This window comes from Lissotriton helveticus, chromosome 1_2 (assembly GCF_964261635.1).
Source record: "Lissotriton helveticus chromosome 1_2, aLisHel1.1, whole genome shotgun sequence".
NCBI classification, from domain to species: Eukaryota; Metazoa; Chordata; class Amphibia; order Caudata; family Salamandridae; genus Lissotriton; species Lissotriton helveticus.
The window spans coordinates 347,545,543-347,569,844 of record NC_136058.1 but is presented as its reverse complement, the minus strand read 5'-3'; the positions used below and the strand labels follow the sequence as shown (position 1 = coordinate 347,569,844).

At 43.6% G+C, this 24,302-nt stretch overlaps 2 non-coding genes across 2 annotated transcripts; one reads left to right on the top strand and one right to left on the bottom strand.

Annotated features, from left to right (window-relative positions):
• Positions 1 to 16,012: 16,012 nt before the first annotated feature.
• On the bottom strand, positions 16,013 to 16,084 carry TRNAE-UUC (transfer RNA glutamic acid (anticodon UUC)). The gene has a single exon. It is a non-coding gene; the product is annotated as a tRNA-Glu (tRNA).
• Positions 16,085 to 16,928: 844 nt separating this feature from the next.
• TRNAR-UCG (transfer RNA arginine (anticodon UCG)) lies at positions 16,929 to 17,001 on the top strand. The gene has a single exon. It is a non-coding gene; the product is annotated as a tRNA-Arg (tRNA).
• Positions 17,002 to 24,302: the final 7,301 nt, after the last annotated feature.

Genomic DNA, 24,302 nt, shown 5'->3' with positions numbered 1-24,302 from the left:
ATCCGGTATTGTTGATTGTATTAAAGTTGTATGCTTTCCTTCCTCACAGGACGCTTCGCCATTTGTAATGATTGTATTGCCTTGTTTTTTTATTGTTTATACACACACACACACATATATATATATATATATATATATATATATATATATATATATATATATATATATATATATATATATATATATATATATATATATATATATATATATATATATATACATATATATATATATATATATATATATATATATGTATATATATATATATATTACCTACTGGCGGTCGCCAGTAGGTATATATAGTTAGGATTTTTTCTCTATGGGATTTTTGAAAATTCTATGTCTAATAACTTTGGCGTTTGTGGACTGAATTGGCTGAAATTTTCAGGAAAATGGCACATTTTGTTTCTGAGCAGCCCTTGAAAATTTGGGGGGGTTCGTCAAGGGGGGGCCGAGAAAAAAGGGGGGTCCCAAAACGTGTTTTTAACATTGAGTTTTCCATAGGGCGGTTGGCCTCACTTTTAGCCCGAACGGCTGAATGGATTTCCACAAAACTTGGCAAAATTGTAGGGACTGGTAGCCCGATGTGCCTTTTGTAGGTCTCAATATATGTGCTACAGTGGATTTTGAGAAATTAACGTTTAAAAAAAGATATATCTCTGTAACAGCGGACCGGGCAGCGCTCCAGTACGCGTACTTTTCGCGCAACGGAGCTTTGTGAAGCGAAGCTGATTGGTTCTCCGGCGTCTGTAAACATTCCAAACAGTCCGTAGCGGCCGCCATCTTGTCTCTCGGTAGGATCGAGAGACAAGAGGAGGCCAAAGCGAAGGGGCAAATGACCATAAGGGGGCATAGTAGATCCTCGCTGACCCCCTAGGTTTGATGTGGAGGTTTTAAAAGGGCCCCGCGGGGCAAAAAAAAAAATAATAATAATAATCGAACGGCTGAATGGATTTGCACGAAACTTGGCAAAATATTAGGGACTGGTAGCCCGATGTGCCTTTGCTAGGTCTCAATATATGTGCTCCAGTGGATTTTGAGAAATTAACGTTCAAAAAAAGATATATATCTGTAACAGCGCTCCGCTTCGCGTACTTTTCGCGTTACGGAGCTTTGCGAAGCTGATTGGTTCTCCGGCGTCTGTCAACATTCCAAACAGTCCGTAGCGGCCGCCATCTTGTCTCTCGGTAGGATTGAGAGACAAGAGGAGGCCAAAGCGAAGGGGGAAATGACCATAAGGGGGCATAGTAGATCCTTCCTGACCTCTTAGGTTTGATGTACCATTTTGCCAAGTTTGGTGTAATTCCGTTCAGCCATTCAGGCTGTAGACGTATGTAAATGTCCTATGGAAAATTGCATGGGGAAAACACATTTGAAAGTGTTGAAATTTAGAACCAATTAAAATGTTACTTTGGTTTTGTATTTGTGTGTGATGAAAGTTAATTGGTTATGTATATATGTCAAATGAGAGGAAACCACAGCCATTTTGTGATACTACTGTCTGAGGTACATTTGTGAGGAATTTTTGGTGGTGAATTTCTGGTGTTTGATTTACACAGTACTAACACTTCTCCTACTTTTAAAAAGGTGAGTTGTTAATTTGTAAGGGGAACTATGTTGTACACTTGAAGATAATTTGAAAAATGTTTTCTGTTATTTATTTGCAGTCCTTCTGTTATACTAAATACTTGATAAAGTTAGTTTTATATTATGTATTACTAAAAACGATAAATGAAAGTGATTATTTTTTTCTGCAATTTACAGCAAGCAATTTCAAAATAAATGGCTCACAATGAAGAGACCGTGGCAATTTCTTTGTAAGGGGAACTATGTTGTACACTTGAAGATAATTTGAAAAATGTTTTCTGTTATTTATTTGCAGTCCTTCTGTTATACTAAATACTTGATAAAGTTAGTTTTATATTATGTATTACTAAAAACGATAAATGAAAGTGATTATTTTTTTCTGCAATTTACAGCAAGCAATTTCAAAATAAAATGGCTCACAATGAAGAGACCGTGGCAATTTCTTTTGAATTGTCCACTACATTGATTGAAATTGAGAGCACCAATAATGAAATATTGTCACAAGGAGGAGATGACTTGTATGATTCCATTAGATTGATTGAAATGGACAGCACCAATAATGAAATATTGTCACAAGGAGATGACTTGAATGATTCCACTACATTGATTGAAATTGAGAGCACCAATAATGAAATATTGTCACAAGGAGGAGATGACTTGTATAATTCCATTAGATTGATTGAAATGGACAGCACCAATAATGAAATATTGTCACAAGGAGGAGATGACTTGAATGATTCCACTACATTGATTGAAATTGAGAGCACCAATAATGAAATATTGTCACGATGAGATGACTTGAATGATTCCACTACATTGATTGAAATTGACAGCACCAATAATGAAATATTGTCACAAGGAGGAGATGACTTGAATGATTTTTTTGATCAATCTGTTGATGGCGAATTTATCGAATGTTTGGAGACCATAGAGTTACAAGAATCATCATTGCAGACTTTTCATGAGGAAATTGCTGATGAGGACATGTTACTAGTTCTTTCAAATTTAGAAAATTCTGAAGAATAAATTTATATTTAGAAATCAAAAATTGTTTGAGACATTATTCATTTTTATTTTTAATTTATGAGGTTGTAGCGAAGTGATTGTAGTATAAAATGAGACTTATAGTATAGAGTGCAACATTTTTATGTTACATGGTAAGTTTACTCATATTTACTTCCCTTCTGCCACTATATTATCTCCAATGTGTATTTGACATCTCTTCTTCATCTCCGGCCTCCTTTCTCTCACTGTGTGTCTCCGATGCATCTTATCGCTGCTATTTTGTGTAATTACAGAAGAGAGTAAAATAAAATAGTTCGGAACGTGAAAAGGGGGCAAAGTAGAGTACCCCTCACCCCTAGGCCTTTTTAGGCGGTCCCAAAAGGATCAGTTTCTGCTTTCCTGAGAGATTATGGTATGAGTTCCATATACCACAATAATTTGCATTACAACATGCAAGATATCTATCTCCTATTACCAACTTTTGGAGATATTCGCGCTAAGCGCGAATATCTCCAAAAAGTAACACCTGCCCTGAGCAGTTCTTAGCCATGTTATCCAATGGGAGGTGGATAACATGGCTAAGAGCATTAGCTCGGTAATGCATGAATATCGCTGACTTTTTAGCGCTATTCATGCATTGCGGGCGTTTATTATCGCATTTGCGATAAACCTTGATAATAGCAAGGTTTATCTTCGATAATTTCTGACGATGCTTAGCGGTAAAAAATTCGTTGGTAAGCATCGTTAGCGATAAATATTGCTTAACTTTGGTAATATGCACCAACGTCTGTTAACGTTCGATTCGAAGGAAATGAGGAAGTGTTGAAAAACATTGTCTGCGCCATCTTGCCTTTTTTGAAATGCCACACTTTTGTCGTGCACGGCAGCCATTTTAGATGCCTTGACCAGACCCACTCTCTGCACGCTGTCGATTCGTAGCATGGCTCCTCACCCTCGCAAGCATCTTCCCCAGGCACTGGTCACCCCCGCTCTCTGTCTTATGCATCGGCAATAAACCTCCCCCCATCTGCGCTGCTCTTCCCTGAAAATCACACTCTGTGCCCGCCCGACACCTCCCTTTCGCCCTATTCACTACCGCACCCTCTGACACTCCTCTTCCTCTGTGTCCGATTGTCCAGGCTATCACCTAGCCCTGCAGATGTAGTTTATGGCCCCAGCTGTAAAGAATCACCCCTCTTCAAAGGAGCTATAGTAGATCAAGGCCCACACCCGATGAGATCCGTCACACCACACGTGTTCCTACTATCTGAAAACCATCCTGTATTGTGATTGGGGAGGGGACCGAGCCTGAAGCGGAAGATTCCAGGAATGACTCTTTGTACATCAAAGTTTTTACAATTATGTGTCACATTAAAAATATATAGCACTCCAACAAAGTAGTAGGAATATAAAACTTTAATAACATATAAATATATACAACAAAACAAAAACAGTAAAAACATTTAAACAACGAAGAGACCGTGGCAATTTCTTTTGAATTCCTGATGAGGACATGTTACTAGTTCTTTCAAATTATGAAAATTCAGAAGATGTTGCCTGGGGGTGGGTCGTCAGTAGCAGTCTGTTGTGCGAATAGTTCCAAGGCAGCAGAACGCGCTGAAATCTAGATGGCACGAAAGTGATGTCTAGTAAGTTGCCGCCCAGCAAATAACGGCGTGGGGCGCCGCGGGGGTGAGTGAGTCCAGTAGGCACCACAGCTATTCTTACCGGCATTGCAGAATTACTGCTGGGGACAATGCCTGTGCTGTAGCAGGGTCACAGCAGAAACAAAAAGGATTCTGTTGAAGATGTTGTTGGTTTTCAATTTGAAAACAGTTCTGGTGTCAACTGCTATGCTAATGTAGTGGTTAATGTTTTGTTTTCTCTAGAAAATGTAAAAGAGGGGGAGGCAGTCCAAAGTTCCGTTAAAAGGGCAAAGGAAAGGATCGGTGGTTTGAACTATCAGTCAAAAAGGGGAGGGGGTGCAACAATTTTTCCTACCGGGTCACACTGTGCTTTCACCGGAACTGAGGTCTGCAGGATTCTAGTAATTCAAAGTGAGGCTGGCGCCAGCATGGGAGCGCCGACGTCCCGCGGATACAGTTTCGTCACTCCACGGGCGATCATGGCAGTCATTCCCCATCGGGGGTCGGAGACTCCCGCGGCTCCTCTAGAATCTTCAAGGTCGTGGAGGACTACGGTGGTGGAGTCAACCAGTGACCGGGCCATTTCTTTATGCTGGGCCCGCTCTTGCCAGGTCGACCGCCATTTTGAGAGTTCGGTAGCTACTGGCGATCGCGGGGTCAAATGAGCGGACGGGCTCCACCCTGCCGGGCGAGACGTTGCAGCATGGCCACAGTGGAAGAACCCTTTTCCGGGCACCTGGAGCGCTGAGGGTGCAGCTGGGAAGCCTCCACCTGGGGAGGCGGGAGAGGCCTGTTCGCACCGTCTCTCCCTCCCAGTGCACCCCACGGCGTCTCGCTTGAGATTTGTTATGGCCGGACCAGGCGATGAGGACGAGGGGGGGGGGGGGGTCGGAGGCATGTACAAGACATCCCCCCCCAGTGTTGTCGCAGCCATTATTCAAGACAGAAGAAGTGTCCCGTCCGTCTTCGGGCCGGGCTTCCGGTGGATGTCGGCCGGACGCCCCTGGCTCTGGCCCCATGAACGGGTTTCTTGGTTTATCGGCTGCAGCCGGATCCCGTCGGCCTCGGCCCCCCGACCGTTGGTGGCCGGACCGGAAGAGCATGTGGCGGGACTACCTGCAACTCTCAAGGGCCACCGCGGCCGGACTGGGAGAGAGAGGGGAGGGTCGAGGAGACATCCCCCCCCTGCAACTGTTCAGCGTTGTAAAGGCAATCCCCTTGCCGGGTCCCGCTGGCCTCGGCCTCTCCTCCGGCTACACCCTACGTTAGGATCTCCTGGCCGAGGCGTGGCAGTAGGAGCCGCCTTATATGGGCTGCTCCCGGCTGGGCGTAGCCGCAACCCTGCCCCACCTTGGAAGTTTCCAGAGTGGGGACGGATGTTCTACTGACTTGCATTTTCCCTAGTCTATCGATTTTTTTGGCGTGGCAGGCGGTGGGACAGCGAGGGGTGATTTGGTTTCTCTTACTGTTTTTCTGGTCTCTCACCACTGGCATATTTTAACGTTTTCTTGTTTCTAGGACATTAATAGGTTTTATCATTACGTTATGTTATCGTTTCTTTGTTCGTTGTTTAATAAAAGTTCATGTTCATCAGTGGCCTACTGATTTTCGTTTTCCTATTCTTTTCTTTCCAGGTTGTTTCATGCTAAAGTTTCTGTTAACAGGATACAGTGATCACTTCGTTATTATTTCATATGTCCTTTTCACTAGGGGTGCTCTCTGGTCGGGCCAGATGACGTATCTCTAGTAAATGGTCCGGGTGAAACAGGTGCATCAATCAGTGGGGAGTAGATAGGCATGACAGATTACAACGGGGGAGAAAGGTCCGCATTACGTACCCTTTCACTATTTGCAAAGATTTTCCTACGTATATTTGCAAACAGGGAATACCTCCAAAAAGAACCAATTCCCAAACAGTCAATGTTTGGGGAAACAATCAATCAATGAGGAACGAAATAGGCACGACGTGTTAAAGGTTTGCGTTACCTACCCTTCAGTATCTGCAAAGGGAGAGAGAATATTCCTATTCTTCCTCGTTTGCAGGCAGAGAAGATTCTTAAGAGAACCAACTTCGAACAATTCAATGCTCGATTCAAACAATCAACAAGGGGTACTGTGAACACAAATGAACGCCGCTTATGTACATACACATTGGTATTATCAACAGGTTGTTCCTAATGTTTCTATTTTAGGGAGGTCAAAAAGAGATCCCATTAGTGGCCTACTGATTTTGCTCGATTCCTTTTGTTTTTTTACACGATTTTTCGCTATCTGCAAAGACTAAACAGAGTATTGCGACTCTGTGCTTGTTTGTAAATAGAGAATGAACCAAAGAGAACAATCAATCAAATGGAGAGAGAAGCAGGCACGACGGATTACAACGGGGGCAAAGGCCTGCGTTAACTACCCTTCACTATCTGCAAAGAGAGAGTACTCCTAATAGAAATGAGGGGTGGGGGGCAGCATTCAAAGCAGATCAGTGTGCATAAACACGAAAATGTTTTTACTTACCACGTACTTGACATTCGACAGCTTATGATATTTGCTATTAAAAAAACATTGAAATTCACTGAAAAAACCATAGGTTATAGACCATATATAGTTAGGAAGTAGCATTTACAAAACCTTGAAAATTCACTGAAAAAACCATAGGTTATAGACCATATATAGTTAGGAATTAGCATTTAAAAAACCTTATTTTACTCACACAAAACCATTGAAATTCCATATATAGTTAGTTGCACTAACTATATATCGCGCACCTGCAATCCACTGCTGATCATGTCACATATTACATCATTCATGACATGGTCAGTGACATCACTGATGACATCACTGATGACATCTCAAATGACATCACTGATGACATCACTGATGACATCTCATTTGACATCATTCTTGTGCTAATACGATAAACCTCTTCAGACTCTAATATAACCTTAGATACACTCAGTGTATACAGACACTCACACACTGCCACTCATCCATGGAGTTACTCACACACCCAGTCAGCCATACAAAGAAACAATCTCACCTCCATTTCTTCAACTATACAGTTATACACACCTTACTTATTGAAACATATACTAACACATATTTACTCTCTTATACAATCCCTGATACAAGTTCACAATGATCGATACAACCACTCACTCATTCAGTGGCTCTCATGCACAGTTATTTATATATGCCAACTCTCACATGTACTGTGTTTTACATATGTACTTACTATGACATGTAGCATTGAGATATCCATTCACTCATCAATACACTCATGCACACAGTCAACTGCCCATGTAGCTGTTTCCACATGCACTCTTGAACTCATACACCTAGCGAATAAACTGCTCACACATCTATGCACAGAGTCACACACCTTCCAGCCACCCCCACACAAACTCAATCTCCCATAGAAATACTTGGGCAACCAATTAATAACACATATAGCCTCTCGTATAGCTAATGATCAACAGATGCAGCAGTTTACATCACAACAGACATAATGATGCACAAATTAAGACAGTTTAGTCACTAACCCATGCATTCAGTGAGACACATTTAATCACTCACTCATACAGTCAGTCACGCACCTACTAAATCCTTCATCCAGACACTTATACATCCACTCATTCTTCAATATGTAAGACATATTTTAACTTTACAGAAACATACAGTCACTGGATGTTGTCATCAGTGATGTCATCAGTGATGTCATTTGAGATGTCATCAGTGATGTCATCAGTGATGTCACTGACCATGTCATGAATGATGTAATATGTGACATGATCAGCAGTGGATTGCGGGTGGCGATATATAGTTAGTGCAACTAACTATATATGGAATTTCAATGGTTTTGTGTGAGTAAAATAAGGTTTTTTAAATGCTAATTCCTAACTATATATGGTCTATAACCTATGTTTTTTTCAGTGAATATATATATATATATATACCACAAGCTGTGGGACCCTGCGGGCATCTAGAAGTCATGCGACGCAAGAATTTGCAGTGAGCCGTCAACTCACACACACCTGTGCCAAGAAGAAGAGCTGGAGAAGCTGTGAGGAGGAACTAACACTTTGCTGAGTGCTTTGCTGTGTTGGACTGCAGTGGCTGCTTCTGTCTTGGGCAGTGAAAGGACTGGACTGAACTTTCTGCAACTTCTTTCTTTGAGTATCTCCAAAGGTTTGCGGTAGAGCTTGCCGCCTGTTCAAGAAGTCTCGGAACAGCAAAAACGTCAAGTTCTTCTGCCATCAGCACTGGGAACTGTGTGTTTCGTGCTGCAACAGAAGAAAAAGCAACCCAATGTCGTCTACAATGCCGCTACAGACTCTGTGTTCTGAAGGCACTGCAGCAACACCTCACCACAACTCTGGTCTCACAGACGACATCACCTGAAGCTGCCACTGAGCACTCGTAACAAAGGCCTTTCCAAAGGAACTGCAGAAACTGTCTGTGGGGCAGAAAAATGGGAACGGAAAGGTAGGTGTCCTTTAAATATAGGTGAACCATCCAACCTCCTTCCCAAAGAATATCCTGCAAAAGATGGATGCCGTCCATCTTGAAATGTTAGTATACAACCCAACCATTGAAGTCCTTGAGATTCAACACTAGACGGGAATCACCACCTTTCTTTTCCACCAGGAATATGCAGCTGAGAAATCTGTGTGGGCGAGGGGTCTAGACCTCAATAGCACAATTTGAAGAAGGTTATGAACCTCGGATGAGATAAAATCTCATTCTCATTGGGAAAAAGACATTACTGGAGGGGGAAGGGTTTGAATCGGGGAGCTGTCGAGCTCCACTTTGCAACCCTCAACAGTCTCTAGAATACAAGTGTAGGAAACCTGCTCTATATATACTACCTCAAAAAAAACCTGTATAGAGTCCAGGTGACCCCAGAGGTAGGCAGAGGTTAAAGTTAGATAGAACCTTACTCTCTATTTGTGCTAGAGTGGTCGAGCAGTAAGGCAGTATCAGAGGACAGTGTTAAGCATTTGATTTACACACTCAGTCAGCAAATGAATTCACACACTCAAGAACTGAACTCTAGGCCAATTGTTTTAGTATAAAAAATATACTATTGTTTATTTTTAGAACCAAGCAAGCCTGGCACAGGTAAGCATAAAATACTCTTCAGTAATAAGTTGCTGAACATAGAACAGTTCGAAAATGCAATAGAACTTGTACCTTGTTGGATTTACAGGGGATGCAGCAGGTTACAAAACTTAGCAAATACAGTACATTGGAATGCATAGGCTTTTTCAGTAAATTAGAGGTAAATTACTTTTTACGGTACTTTTCTGACTCAGTGCTGGATACTTAGATTCAGCACTGGGACATTTCCTGTAAACAAGTAAGTAATTATGTTTTGGTTATTCGCAAGATTTTTAACAATATCTTTAGATTTCAAAACGCCACACTTTTGTGTTTGTCATTTTTTGGAAGAAAAACAGCGCATTGCAATAAATAGGCTTTTTTAGTAAATTACAGGTAAGTTACTTTTTATGTTACTTTTCTAACTCAGTGCTGGATACCTAGATTCAGCACTGGGACATTTCCTGTAAACAGGTAAATAATTAAGTTTTGGTTATTCGTGTGTTTTTTAAGGAATATTTTTAGATTTCAAAACTCCACACTTAGAAACTTTTTGGAAGAAAATGGTCAATGTTATGCTATAAATGAAAAACCGGTTATCGGTTCACAGGTAAGTAATCGACTGTGGGAGTTAAGGTTCTGCGGTTAGACCTAGGGGTCCCCCAGGGTCAGTGATGCACTGTTGTTGCACCATCAGCTGCACAGGGCCGACCAAACAGTCAGTACCCACAACAGTAGGCAAGCCACTCCCCCCTGCCCTCGAGCAGGACCGCACACCCGCCCGCCCCTAAACAGGTACTTCTGCTTTCTTGCAATGTGAGAAGCAGAAACATAAAATTGTAGTTTTTACCGTTTATGTTTCTGCCTTCTTGCACTGCGAGAAAGCAGTGGGGTGATGCCCCCACACCCCATTGGGGGATCCACCACTGCTTTCCACTGCTCTTGGGATGTAAGTAAGGGAGAGGCAGAAAACCCTGCTCCTCAGCATATCCACAGAGGTAGTTTTATCAGGGGCTCAATTGCCCTTACCACAGCTTTGTTGACTGATTGCTGCCCCCCACCATACAAAGCATCCACCAGGTCTTGCTCCAAAGACCCAGCTGGGTCCCCATAATAATTACCCTCTTCGCAATATGTTAATGTTAATGTTAATGTTAATGTTAATGTTATATGGACTTGTAAAGTGCACGGCTGCCCCAGCCAAGGGGCATCCCGGCGCGAGCTGCATGAAGCTGGACAGAAGGAGAAGTTTGAATTGACATGATAGAGAAATATTCAGCCATACTGAAGATATATGCCCAGACGTGGGTCCCGTGCTCTCCATGCCACTGGAGTCAAGCTAGCCTGAGTGATAAGGGGTGATGCCCCGAAACCGGTCGGAGGATGCTTGTTTTCAGTCCAGGGAGGACCTGGCCTGGCAGTTCGAGCTGGACTGCTCCCATGGGGAATAGGGTCAAGAGTGATTTGCATATGGCCTTGTTCAAACTGGAATGACATGGGGAGCAAAAAAACGATGGATTTAGGCCCATAGATTTGTACTGGGGTGAATGTTTGACATTGATCAGCATTTTGTCCATCAATTGTTCTTTTTGCATTCTACAAACTCTAGGCAGAGTGATGGAGCAGGGGAGAGACAACAATTTTTGGGTAAAGTCAGTCTCTCATAACAGTAACATTTATTAAACGTGTGGAGCATGAAAACTGATCAACCGAAGGCACATAGAATAAAACTACACGTGGGAAACTAATTGCTGTTTTGTAAAAAACAAATTTGTTAATAAATCAAAGAGTCATACTAATATAGAGCTGTGGTATTGTAGATACAATCGGATAAACATGTGTATTTGTGCTTATGTTAGAAGATTTGTGGCAAAAACAATGAAATTGGTAAGTAAATGATGCATATTTGTACGCTTTTTGCTAGGTAACCCCTAACAGGAAAAATTAGAATGGTGGGAGGTAAACAGAAGGGCTAAAATTCTATATCTAACGTCTCTTGTGTTTATTTTCATATTAGTTCCCATTGAGACCTGTGCGGCTAGGTTCGAAAATGGGTGTTTAAGTGAAACTCCGGGAGATGGCCCCTAGCATGTGCGAAACATGCTAGTAATGAGTGAATGGCCTGGACTCGGAGCAAAAGATGTCAAGGTCAGCTTGAACAGGAGACGTGCCAAAGGATGTTTGCATTTAAAAGCCTGGGAAATGAGTGTGCTGTAACCATATGATTACAAAAGATACAAGGACAGAATGACAATTTCAAACTGGACAATTTTGGCCGTGAGAAAGTACTTGAGGATGACATAGCAAAACTAGAACTGGTTTGGACAAGGAGGACATGAGGTGATCATCACCACCCCTCTCAATGGACCAATGAGAAATTAGTGCGGACCCTAAAAGTTTCAAATTTTGAGTTAGATAGTTGGTAAAAAAGGTTATAAAAGCGCTTGCGTGAAAAAGGGAAAAAGTTGGTTCAGTGGATTTTATTGCGCACCATGACATGCTGTCGGTTTGATCGATTTTTTGTGCAAAAAGTCTTTGAATTATTTTTGGAAATTAAATTTGATGGGGCAAAGAGATCGAATGCGGAGACCTATGTTCGGAGGTAGATGTCGAGGAGGTTAGAAAGACAGTCAGCTTGGGAACCTGTTCACTGCAGTTCTGCCATCGCCTATGGCAGAGTGGTAATATGCTTTTTAATTTTTCTATTTCTTGAATGTATTAATAAATGCTAAATTGCACTTGAAATGCTATTTTCTTTTCTAAATGAATTTAGATAAAATTCTTGCAAAATATAAACCTGAGTCTTTTTTTATTTAGAATAAAAAAGTAATGACAAAGTAAATAATAGCATATTAGGAATATTGTGATTGAGCTGTTCTTAATCGCCATCAACTGACTTCTACTAGTTGGTCCATCGACCAAACAGCGGAGTATCTTGATGTTATTTCCTTATGTCTGTTGAGGAAAATTGATATGTACATATATGTATAAAATGTACAGATTTTAGGGGCATATTATCAAGAACGACGATAAAATGATCGCCGCTTTAGCGGCAGGATACTGCCGCTAAAGCGGCGATAATGGGCTTGATAATATGCGCTTGTGAATTCCCATAGCAGCCCAGGTTAACACCAGAACCTGGGCTGCTATGGGAATTCACAAGGGCATATTATCAAGCCCATTATCGCCGCTTTAGCGGCAGTTTCCTGCCACTGAAGAGGCGATAATTTTATCGCCGTCTTGATAATATGCCCCTTAGAGTCTAGATTAATGAGGTACCCCGCTATTCAGCAACTCGCCTTCTGTTTTCATTGATTCAGGAGCCATGTGGTGTGTGAATGTGTGACTCGCTGTGCTACGGGTCCCACGGATGAGTAAATAAGTTAGCTCCTGGGTTAAGTGGGATGAGCTTTGAGGGTTGTTTGGGAGCCGCGCTGGATCAGAGCCTATGTGAATGATTGCCGTCCTGTGCGATCAGCATATGTAACAGGGCGTATAATGGGAGCAAGACACAAGGGCTGGCACGAGGGAGAGATATAACCTGTCTCCACGTTTTAAGCCTCCAAACAGGGGAGGCAAATAAAATAGCTCAGCGCATATGCAGGGCTGCCCCACGTGTGAAAAAAGAAAGAGGAACGCGCTTCAGGCAGACAAGAATCCTCACTCCCTTCTCCCACTCCACAAGAACAAGACGTGGGCGGCGAGCACCCTGTCCGGAGTCAGAGCGCTCCCTGGGTACAATAAATCAGCAACAATGACACGCGAGCAGTGCGGCTGGACCGTGATGACAAGCTCCACAATTCAAGTAAATAAAGATACATAAAGAGTGCGCACAGCAATAACAACGATCAATGAATCTAAACCAAGTAACAGTAGCAAGAGTATGTTAATAAGGGTAAAATGAAGAGTGCACTTAACGGGCTGTGTAGCAGCAAAGAAAGAGAACGCCCACGGGATGTTTAGGAATTATATAGGGCTGGGTCTCTATGGTTGGTCAGGTGACTGTATGGAGTAATGGAAAATGGAGTGTTTCAAAATCTTTGTTGTCATTGGCTGCTGTTTTGAAGTAGTAAAAGAAAGAGAAGCATAATCGGAGCCTCTGGTCCTGACATAGAATTGTTGCTCCCGCGTGCGAGGAGAAGAGATAACGCATGCCTTACGCATCGTGAACCGCACCCTATCCGCTTCCACTGCCATGGTGACCTCCTCTGAAAAAGGAGTTGGTGGTCAGGGCCAGTTTGCCCTAGATAGACCCCATCATCAATCCATGGGGGGAAGGGACACGCCAATCCCACACATCACTTCCTGTTGTCGTCGGCGATCCTGCAACTCACCGGACCAGCAACAGGAAGGCTGCACCCCACCCCTGCCATGCACATAGAGTTACGTGCACAGGAGGTTGCGCAGACTGCGGGTCCTCGGATCTTATCGATGTGCATCAGTGAGGCGTGGTGCTCTGAAGATAATGCCTAACCCATCCAGCTCCTTGCACAAGGAAAGGCCTGACACACTAGGGGAATTATCCAGGGTCCTAATGACAAATGATAAAAATATAATTTTTGCGCTCCATCCTGTTCATCATTCAAGAACTGTGTCAATCTTTACCTTTACCTTTACGAGGTCACTAAGTTAAATATACTGAGCCCGTCTCTCTCTTATTGGTAGGTAGCTAAAGCTTTGAAGTCCACTCGTATGTGCTTTACTTTCCACTGCTAACGTTAAACATTCCAGAAGAAAATCACATTTCCACTAGGTTCATTTTTATTGCATTTTTTTCTAACTGATTTAATTACAGATACCGAGCAATGAAACCTGCTTTACAGGCTGTACAACTTGTTAAACTCATGGTACTACTTTTGCATAAAAGGTAGCAGCTTCTGACTTTCTTTTCCTCCAGTGGCTAAAAATGGGGGCGGGTGCGAGAGCCACACCCTAAACAGGAGCATGAAGGTATTGGTAAAAAGAAAAATATGAGAGTGACTAGAGGGTGCATGGGTGGGTAGAGGTAAAGGGAGGTGTTGGTGATTTGAGGGTGCAAGGGTGGGTAGAGGTAAAGGGAGTTGAGGGTGACTTGAGGGTTCATGTGAGGGTAGAGGTAAAGGGAGGTGAGGTGAGGTGAGGAGATGGTAACTTGAGGGTTCAGATGAGGGTAGAGGTAAAAGGCGGTGAGTTTGACTGGAGGGTTCATGTGAGGGTAGAGATAAAGGGAGATGAGGGTGACGAGGGTTCAGGTGAGGGTAGAGGTAGAAGGAGGTGAAGGTGACTTGAGGATCAAATGGTGGGTAGATATAAAAGGAGGTGGAGTGATTTGAGTGTTTAGGTGGGTAGAGTTAGAGGGAGGTAAAGGTTACTTGAGGGTTGCGGGAGGAGTAGAGGTAAAGGGAGGTGAGGGTGGCTTGAGGGTTTAGGAATGGGTAGAGGTAGAAAGGTGAGGTGAGGTGAAGGTGACTTGTGGATTCATGTGGTGGGCAGAGCATAAGGGATGTGAGGGTAACTTGAGGGTGCAAGGGTGGGTAGAGATAAAAGGAGGTGGGAGTGATTTGAGGGTTCAGGTGTGGATAGAGGTGATAGGGAAGTGAAGGTGATTTGAGAATACAGCGATATTCACGCATTAACAACAAAATGCTCTTAGATGTTATCCACCTCCCATTGGATAACATGGCTAAGAACTGGTCTGGGCAGGTGTTAGTATTTGGAGATATTCGCGCTTAGCGCGAATATTTCCATCACTACGCCTGCCTTGCTAATAGGCGATAGCGACGTTAGCGACTGCTTTCAGTCGCTAACTGGTTGGGTACGCCCACTTTGCATGTCATTAGCGATAAACATCGCTGACATGCAAAGCGGGCCCCAAACCGCTCGCTATCGCCTAAAAGCTGTCGCTAACATCAGTTAGCGACAGCTTGCTAATAGGGCAATAGAATTATCACCGCTTTGCGGCCGAAAACGGCCGCTAAAGCGGCGATAATTGCCTATCGCCCTGCTTGATAATATGCCCCTACGCGCCTTTTTCACTTTATCCTTGAAAGCTATTTTGGTAGCCTCGGCGCCAAACCTGTTAATTTCTCGTGTTCATGCTCAAACATTGCAACAAGAACATTTAGTTACACGATAGATTTTCAATTACAGCATACACGTTCTCTTTGCTTTTCATATATATAATTTGGTGATTGAATTGCTGTTTGGGTTGAATGTTTACTAAATTTCCTGTAAATCTTCGAGGTCACTTATTTGAGTTCAACCCACCTCAATATCTACCAGATCTGAAGCTTCCATAAACCATCACCTCAGAATAAACACAGACCCGGCCCCTCTGGGAATACTATTGATGTGAGTCATGAAAGGGGCCTTCCTTCATACCACTAAAAGTGACTTTACCCCGTTGTCGTGGCCTGAACGATGCCTTCTTTGGAGGAGTGATGGAGGATAAAAGACAAACTTCAAGGCGCTTCTGGTAGGAACTAGGAAGAGAGGCCAGCGGCGGCTCCAGTGAAATTCTCCTTCACTTGCATTACGTACAAGTGCAGGAATCAGCAGGGATCAGTTCGGTTTATACGCGGTGGTTTCTGGGTAAGATGCCGAAAGTATAAACACAGAGAGTGAAGGGAGTGAAAATAAAATAAAGTCAAATGTGTGTAAACCATTTGTATTTTAAAAAATGTAGCAGTACAAAAATGAACTTCCCATACCGGGAGTCGAACCCGGGCCGCCTGGGTGAAAACCAGGAATCCTAACCGCTAGACCATATGGGAGGCGTGAGCTACGAGGCCGGGCTTCCTGTATTTCAGAGAAGCTGTGCACGTGAGACCTAGTACAGACTATCTAGACAAATCATTTGCCTGTCAGTATGTAGTACATCACGAGTTTCTTCACAAAGAGAAAAACAAGAAATGAAGATGCAGACTCAGCTGGTCTGAGTCAGGGTGTGTGGGAGGAGGTTGGTAATTTCAGCTCTGTACAGGAATAAAACACACAGACTACTGCAGGAACACGCGCCTCGGAGGAAGGAAAGAAACAGAGCAGCAGACACCACAGAGAGGGTCAGCGAGGGAGGGATCTACACAGAGGCGACGAGCAAACAAACCACTGTGGCTGAAAAGAAGAATAAGACTGGCAGAGAAAAGGAGGAGAAAAACACACATGCTCAGTCTGAAGGAAAAGAAACAAAACGGGTAAACAGAGAAGACGAGAAAACAAACCACCGAGGCTGAAAAGAAGAATAAAACTGGCAGCGAAAAGGATGAGAAAAACACATGCTCAGTCTGAAAGAATAGAAACAAAACGGGTCAACAGAGGCTCCAACCTGCACGTGTGATCTTCTTCACAGGAGGAGTAGGACAATTTTGTACGGACTTAAACATTTTAGATGCTAAAATACGTCTTTCCAAAACGTCATCTCTCAATCCTCTAGGAGGCGCGGGAAAACAAGCACTGGTGTGCAGCGGACACACATAGCGCCTGTAGACACCTGCATGTCAGTCGAAGGCGCGGGCTCTCTCCAGTGCAGCGTCCGTGGGTCATCTCTCCCTCCGTGGACAGTTCACAGCTACCTAGGATGCTCCAGTTAAGGGTGAATTGCTCATGTGTCACACATGTGACCGCGTGGCCTAATGGATAAGGCGTCTGACTTCGAATCAGAAGATTGAGGGTTCGAGTCCCTTCGTGGTCGATTTTTTTACCCCAGCAATTCTAGAAAGGACATTTCATGAAATCTGAAATCCTGCCGCGCAATACAATGTTTTTGTTATTAAACCTATGCCTGATTCTGCTGAGGGGGCGGTGATTCTAACACATACACACAAAACCGCTCTAAATATATACACTTGCGGCAAAATTGTAACTTTTTGGAAAGCACTGCATAGCATCACATACTAAAGCACTGCACAGTGGCTGTGTCTCCCACTAGGGCACTGCGTCCCTCACTGCACTGCACTATGTCCCCCACTAAAGCACTGCACTATGTCCCTCAGTAAAGCTCTACTCAGCATCCCTCACTAGAGCACTGCTCAGTGTCTCTCAATAAAGCATTGCACAGAGTTGCTCTCACTGCACTGGTGTAGGGAAGACACCGCAGCACTACAGATGACACCTAGAGGTCTCACAGGCATCACCCGCAGCACGTGCTGCACCTGGTCCAATCAGAGTGCGTCCCTGAGGCGCTGCACAGAGGGCACCTAGAGGCCTCACAGGCACCACCTGCAGCACGTGCTGCACCGGTTCCAAGTAGGGTACATCACTGAGGCGCTGCACAGATGGCGCCTAGAGGCCTCACAGGCACCACCTGCAGCACGTACTGCACCTGGTCCAATCAGGGTGCGTCACTAAGGCGCTGCACAGAGGACGCCTACAGGCCCTCACATCACCTGCAGCACGTGTTGCACATGTTCCAAGCAGGGTACATCCTGAGGCGGTGCACAAAGGGTGCCTAGAGGCCTCGCAGGCACCACCGGCAGCACGCACTGCACCTGGTCCAATTAGGGCGCGTCACTGAGGCGCTGCACAGAGGAAGAGGACACCTAGAAGCCTCCAAGGCATCATCTGTGTGGAAACTAGCTCAAATCGCTGTTAGCATCAGCTGAAGCCATTTTGTTTGTGGCAGCCATTTTAGTTAGCCAGGTGCTCGCCATGTGCTTCTCCCACTTCGCTGTTGCCTGCTCTTGTATTCTGCTTAAGTCATCAGTTACAGTTAACTCCTTCCGCATTAAGCCAGAGCACTGCCCATGCTCAGAAAGGCATGTAGCTGTCAGAATGCACCTGCTCTTTAAGTAACTGTCAAGCTATTTTAACTAATGTCAGCAATATTGTAACTACTCCCCCTCTGTTGACTAAGCAATTCTTATGTATCCTTATATGTAACTGACTATTTGTGTTGACACTTGTACTGCCTCTTTTTGAGTCTCCATGCTTACTCAGCGATAAATAGGGTATAAAAGTAGGGTGATCAACTGTCCGTAAATTTCATGGACCGTCCGTAAATTGGACCACAAGTCCGTTGTTCATGAGGATCCCTTTTACGGACGCATTTTGTCCGTAATTATGGCATTGCAGGGAGCAACACTGCTCCCCTGGGAGAAGCCTCAGCTTCCAGATGGAGCCGCCTCGCACTCCTCCTAGAGCAAAAGAGCAGCCCCACCCCGCCCATTGTCATTCTGTATGGGGCTGGTGATTGCCACATACAGAATGACAACGGGGCAGTCTGGGCTGTTGTGGAGGCCTCCTCCAGCCTCAGTGTACATCAGGGCATTCTGTAAGATAGATAAAAGGTAAAACGCCCATGCTGCAACAGGAGTATACAGTTAATATAAAGAAGCCTGTGAAACAAGTAAAAATCAATATTATATTCAACAAAGCCATGATTACTGCTTTTTATTTTAAGCAACTAACAACCATTGATAAAGCCAATAGTCCTGGCTTGTTGTTGGTGTAAGAATACTTGCTGTATTATATACCTGTATGCAATGACCAAAATAGCATAATACCAACCTGGCGGAACACTATACTAAGCACAGGTTTTTAGCCTAGGTGTTTTAAGCCACACCCTTAATTACATCAATCACCCCTTTGAAGAGACCCCCAGTTTTTTTACCCCACTTAAAGGCCTGGAAACACCACCATGTCACATTCACCTCATGTCCTGGCAGTTAGCATCATGCATGACTCATGACTTCTATGTTTTCAGGTTGCCTATGTGCAGGGGCATAGTAAACCCTCAACCACCACACCCCTTGCTTTCGGCACTATAGCAAGGGTGAAGTTCTTGATGGGCCTCTTCTATCTGAAACTCTGCAGACAAAGGCTCAGCTCATAATTTGAAAAGGTGGGTGAGTAAATAAGTGAAGGAATGGATGAATGGCTGGATGGATTAGTGAAAGGATGAACGGATGAATGAAAGGGTGCATGGATAAATAATGAAAAAGGATGGATGGATGAGAGAAAAGGTAAATAGATTTATGTATGTATGGGGGAAGGGTGGATGAGTGAGTGAAAGGATGGCTGGATGAGTGAAAGGGTAGATAGGTGAGTGAATGGGTGGATGGATGAGTGAAAGGATGGATAGATTGATGGATGAGTCAAAGGATGGATGGATTGATGAATTGATAGGTAAAAGGGTGAATAGATGGATGGATGAGTGAAAGCGTGGATGTAAGGATTGATGAGTGAGTGAACAGGGTAGACAGACAAAAGGATAGATAGATGAGTAAAGAAGTGAAAGGGTGGATGGATGAGAGAATGGCTGGATCAATGGATGAATGAAAGGATGGATGAGTAATAGAGTCAATGGATGGATAAGTAGATGGGTGGGTGGGTAGAAGGATGGATGGATGGATAAGTGAAAGAGGATGGAGAGAGAAAGGGAGGATGAATGACTGAAAGGGTGAATGGGTGGAAGGAGAAGTGACCGGGTGGATGGATCTGTAAGTGAAAGAATGGCTGGATGGATGCAAGGGTAAATGGCTGGATGGATGAGTGAATGGATGGATGGGTGGAAGAGTGGATAGATGAGTGTAAGGATGGATGGGGTGAAAGGGTAGATGGATGAATACTGGACGGATGAGTGAAAGGGTGGATGGAGTGATGTATGACTGAAATGATGGATGGAAGGATACATGGTGGATAGGTTTGAGAAGGGTTTAATATGTTTGGCTATAGATGGGCACACAGTTGGAAGGACAGAATCGATGGTGAAAGACTAAATGATAGATGAAAGAATTACACCTTGTAGCACCCATTATCTTAATTAGAATTTCCTAAACATAGACTTTCACATTTATGTGAGTCATGTCTCTATATAATGTGTGTGTGTGAGGTATCTCACTCCGACACCCTGCCCCATATACTTGGGATGAGTAACACTATAAAAGAAATAAAATATACTTGAGAGACAGTCTATGTGAAGACGAGGGTCACCATTGGAGGGCGGTGGCAAGGCTGGACTGGCCGGATCGGGGATCGGGTGTTTCCCTTGGAGGCTGGGGAGGAGGGAGGGACGGTTTAGTTACTCGGGGCTGACACTGCAAAGTTCCTTGTATATCCAGAAGTTTTCAATCAACAATAATAGCGGCCTTACATATATTCAGGTGTGGTTCACCATTGTCTGATGACTAATGTACCTGCTGGAGAGAAATGCGAGTTTTGAATCGTCTAAAGTAGCAAGCTGTGGGCATACTGAAAAAACACAAAGTGCACGATTGTCTCAACCTAATATAAACTTATTTTGACTTGTACTTAAGTGTTTGTCTATTTACTTACTTATATACTATTGTGCGACCTCCTCTGATGTGTTTGTAAAACTTACCTTTTGTCCTGAAGTTTTTTCCTGAATTTTGACCTCCTGTCCTGAATTTTTGTCCTGAATTTTGACCCTTTTCCCTGAATTTATACACTCACCTTCCTGCATTTGCACCCATGCCAGTTGTTCACCGTATATAAAAGGCCCTTGGTTTCTGTACTCCTTGGACTACCTCATAGAGTGGCCTGAGGTCACCGTATTGACACAGTCTCCCTCATGTGAGGTTAATAAATGTATTCCCTTTAATATTACAGCTTCCATGCTAATCTCTTCTTTGTTGGTTTAAGGACCGGTGCATCAGTGAGCCCCTAAAAAGGCTTTTTATTCTACATCTGCAGCACGTGCTTCTCCTATTCCAATCAGGGCGCGACACTGAGGCGCTGCACAGAGGACATCTAGAGGCCCTCATAGGCATCACCTGCAGCAGGTGCTGCACCCGGTCCAATTAGAGCGCGTCACTGAGGCGCTGCACAGGGGACACCAGTGGGCCTCACATTCATCACAAGCAGCACGTGCTGCACCTGGTCCAATCAGGGTGCCTCACTGAGGCGCTGCACAGAGGACACCTAGATGCCAGCACAGGCATCACAAGCAGCATGTGCTGCACCTGGTCCAATCAGGGCGCATCACTGAGGCACTGCACATAGTACACCTAGAGGCCTCACAGGCACCACCCGCAGCACGTGCTGCACCTGGTCCAATCAGGGCGCATCACTGAGGCACTGCACATAGTACACCTAGAGGCCTCACAGGCATCACGAGCAGCACGTGCTGCACCTGTTACAAGCAGGACACTTCACTGAGGGGCAGCACAGAGCACACCGAGAGGCCTCACAGGCACCACCCGCAGCACGTGCTGCACCTGGTCCAATCGGGGCGCATCACGCAGGCGCTGCACAGAGGACACCTAGAGGCCCTCACAGGCATCACAAGCAGCAGGTGCTGCACCTGGTCCAATCAGGGCGCATCACTGATGCGCTGAAGAGAGGTCACCTATAGGCCCTCACAGGCATCACCTGCAGCACACGCTGCACCTGGTTCGAGCAGGGCACAATAATCCCAACGGGGGCCTTGTTTACATACTAAATCCCAAATGCACAATGCAATAAGAATTATGGGCAGTTGGCTGGTTCATCAAGCGCACTTGCGCAATATTAAATCACAGTGTAACTATGCTTAGACGTTGCTGTGGTGTTCATGGCCGGTAGCAGTAAAGTTGCACTGAGTTTGAATTGAAACCTTTATTGGGCAGACGAATGAGGTAGAAAGTCAACCTAAGATTGATAAAAGTGTGTGTATTTTATTTGTATCGCTACACTTGGCACACTCGCTTGATCACTACAAATTGCAACCAATATGACAATAATATATAGTTTGTAAAGGAAAAGTATGTTATAGTTTTTGTGAAATGGGAAGTCTCTTTACACTGTTTATCACATCAATATGTCATGTGATGTTTATTTAAACCACAGCGTGCTGCAAATTTGTGAACAAGGAGACTTTTTACTGAAACGCGTTGAGTTGCATTGTCAACTAAACCTGCTAGAAAGCATTTGGGGCCGTGGTGTGTTGTTTCACGGAGGAGATGACGCGTGTTTGTATATATATATATATATATATATATATATATATATATATATATATATATATTCACTGAAAAAACGATAGGTTTCAGGCACGTTATAGTTAGAAATTAGCGTTTAAAAACCTTAGAAATTCACTAATACAAAACCATAGAAATTGCCCCGTTATAGTTAGTTCAGCTAACTATAACTCGCGCCCCCGCAATGCACTGCTGATGACGTTACATATTACATCACTCATGACATAGTCAGTCACATCACTGATGACATGTCAAATGACATCACTGATGACATCATCCAGTGACTGTGTGTTTCCGTAAAGTTTAAATATGTTTTATATATATATATATATATATATATATATATATATATATATATATATATATATATATATATATATATATATATATATATATACGCCAAGGTGTATTGAAGAATGAGTGGGTGTATAAGTGTCTGGATGAAGAAATTAGTAGGTGCATGACTAATTGTATAAGTGAGTGATTAAATGTTTCTTAATGAACGCATGGGTTAGTGACTAAACTGTCTAAATGTGTGTATCAGTATGTCTGTTGTTGTGTAAACTGCTGCATGTGTTGGTCAGTAGCTATGAGTATCTATATGGGTTATTGATTGGTTGCCCGAGTATTTGTATGGGTGCCTGAGTGTGTGTGTGAGTGGGTGGGAGGTGTGTGACTCTGTGCATAGATGTGTGAGTGGTTGATTCACTGGATTTATGGGTTCAAGAGGGCATGTGGAAACAGCTGTATGGGTGGGTGAATGTGTGTATGGGTGTGTTAGTGAGAGATTGGATGTCTCAGTGGTACATGTCCAAGTAACTACATATGTAAAAGGCAGTGTATGTGAAAATTGGAGTATATAAATGACTATACGTGAGAGTCAGTGATTGTGAGAGTGGCTGTATGGATGAGTGTGTACTGGTATCAGTGATTGTATAAGAGAGTAAGTATGTGTTAGTATATGTTTGAATAAGTGAGGTGTTGTGTGTATAACTATAGGTGAGGAACTGTGAGTATGATTGATTCTTTGCATGACTGACTAGGTGTGTGAGTAACTCGATGGATGAGTGGCGGTGGGTGAGTGTCTGTATAGGTGTATGAGTGCATATCATGGTGTTGTATTAATGAGTGACTGTATGTATGAGTGATTGTATGGTTGAATGACTGGCTGTGTGTGTAGACCTAGGAATCAGTGAGTGCGTATGTAGTAACTGGTATTGGGGTATCGATGGTTTTGAAAATGGTAGTCTGTATTTTACAGTGGGTGTATCAAAGGTTTTGCAATTTTAGGGGTGAAAGGTTCCAATCCCTTACTGGCTGAATATTGAGCGAAAATTCCTCTGCTGGTGCTTGCCCTTTACATGGGGGTACCCCAAACCCCCTAATGTGGATAAGGTTCAACAGGGTTGTAAGCGCAAGTAGATTTTATCTTCTTTTCTAGGAAAAAATTCCAATCATACTATAGTTCATTTTGTAAAATGTTTATGATTGTATTGTCACTCTATCCATAAGAGTGAGTGAGATAGCAAAAAACTGACAGCCAACACGTGTTTCACCCCTCACACGGCCATCCGGCCTGGGGCTTCTTCAGGGCTGTGCAAAGCATATTATAGGCAGAGCGAGGAGAAATATTTTGAGGAGACCATCTTACATTCAGCGAATAAATCTCAAACGCTTTTTAGATTAGTTAGCGGCCTGTCTAAACCAGACTGTGTGAACCTCAATACCTGGGCTTCACAAGAACTTTGTGAGAACTTGGTGCAATTCTTCGAGGAGAAGATCAGCAAAATTCTTGCTGATCTTAAACCGTCTGGAGTTGACGTCATATACCAGTCTACCGGCGATAACACTGTAACAAATGGTGGCCATATTGCAAGAGAACATTTTTCAGTTTTGAACCATTTCCAGGTTCCCTCAATAGAGGAATTTAAGGCAATCACTGCTGGTATCTCTTCTGGCTCCTCTCTGAATCCATTTCCTCATAGGTTTTGGAAACTTTTTGCTTCTGAGCTCTTCCCCTACCTTTACCAGATCTGCTGTCAATCTTTAAGCACTGCTGTAGTCCCGAACTGTTGGA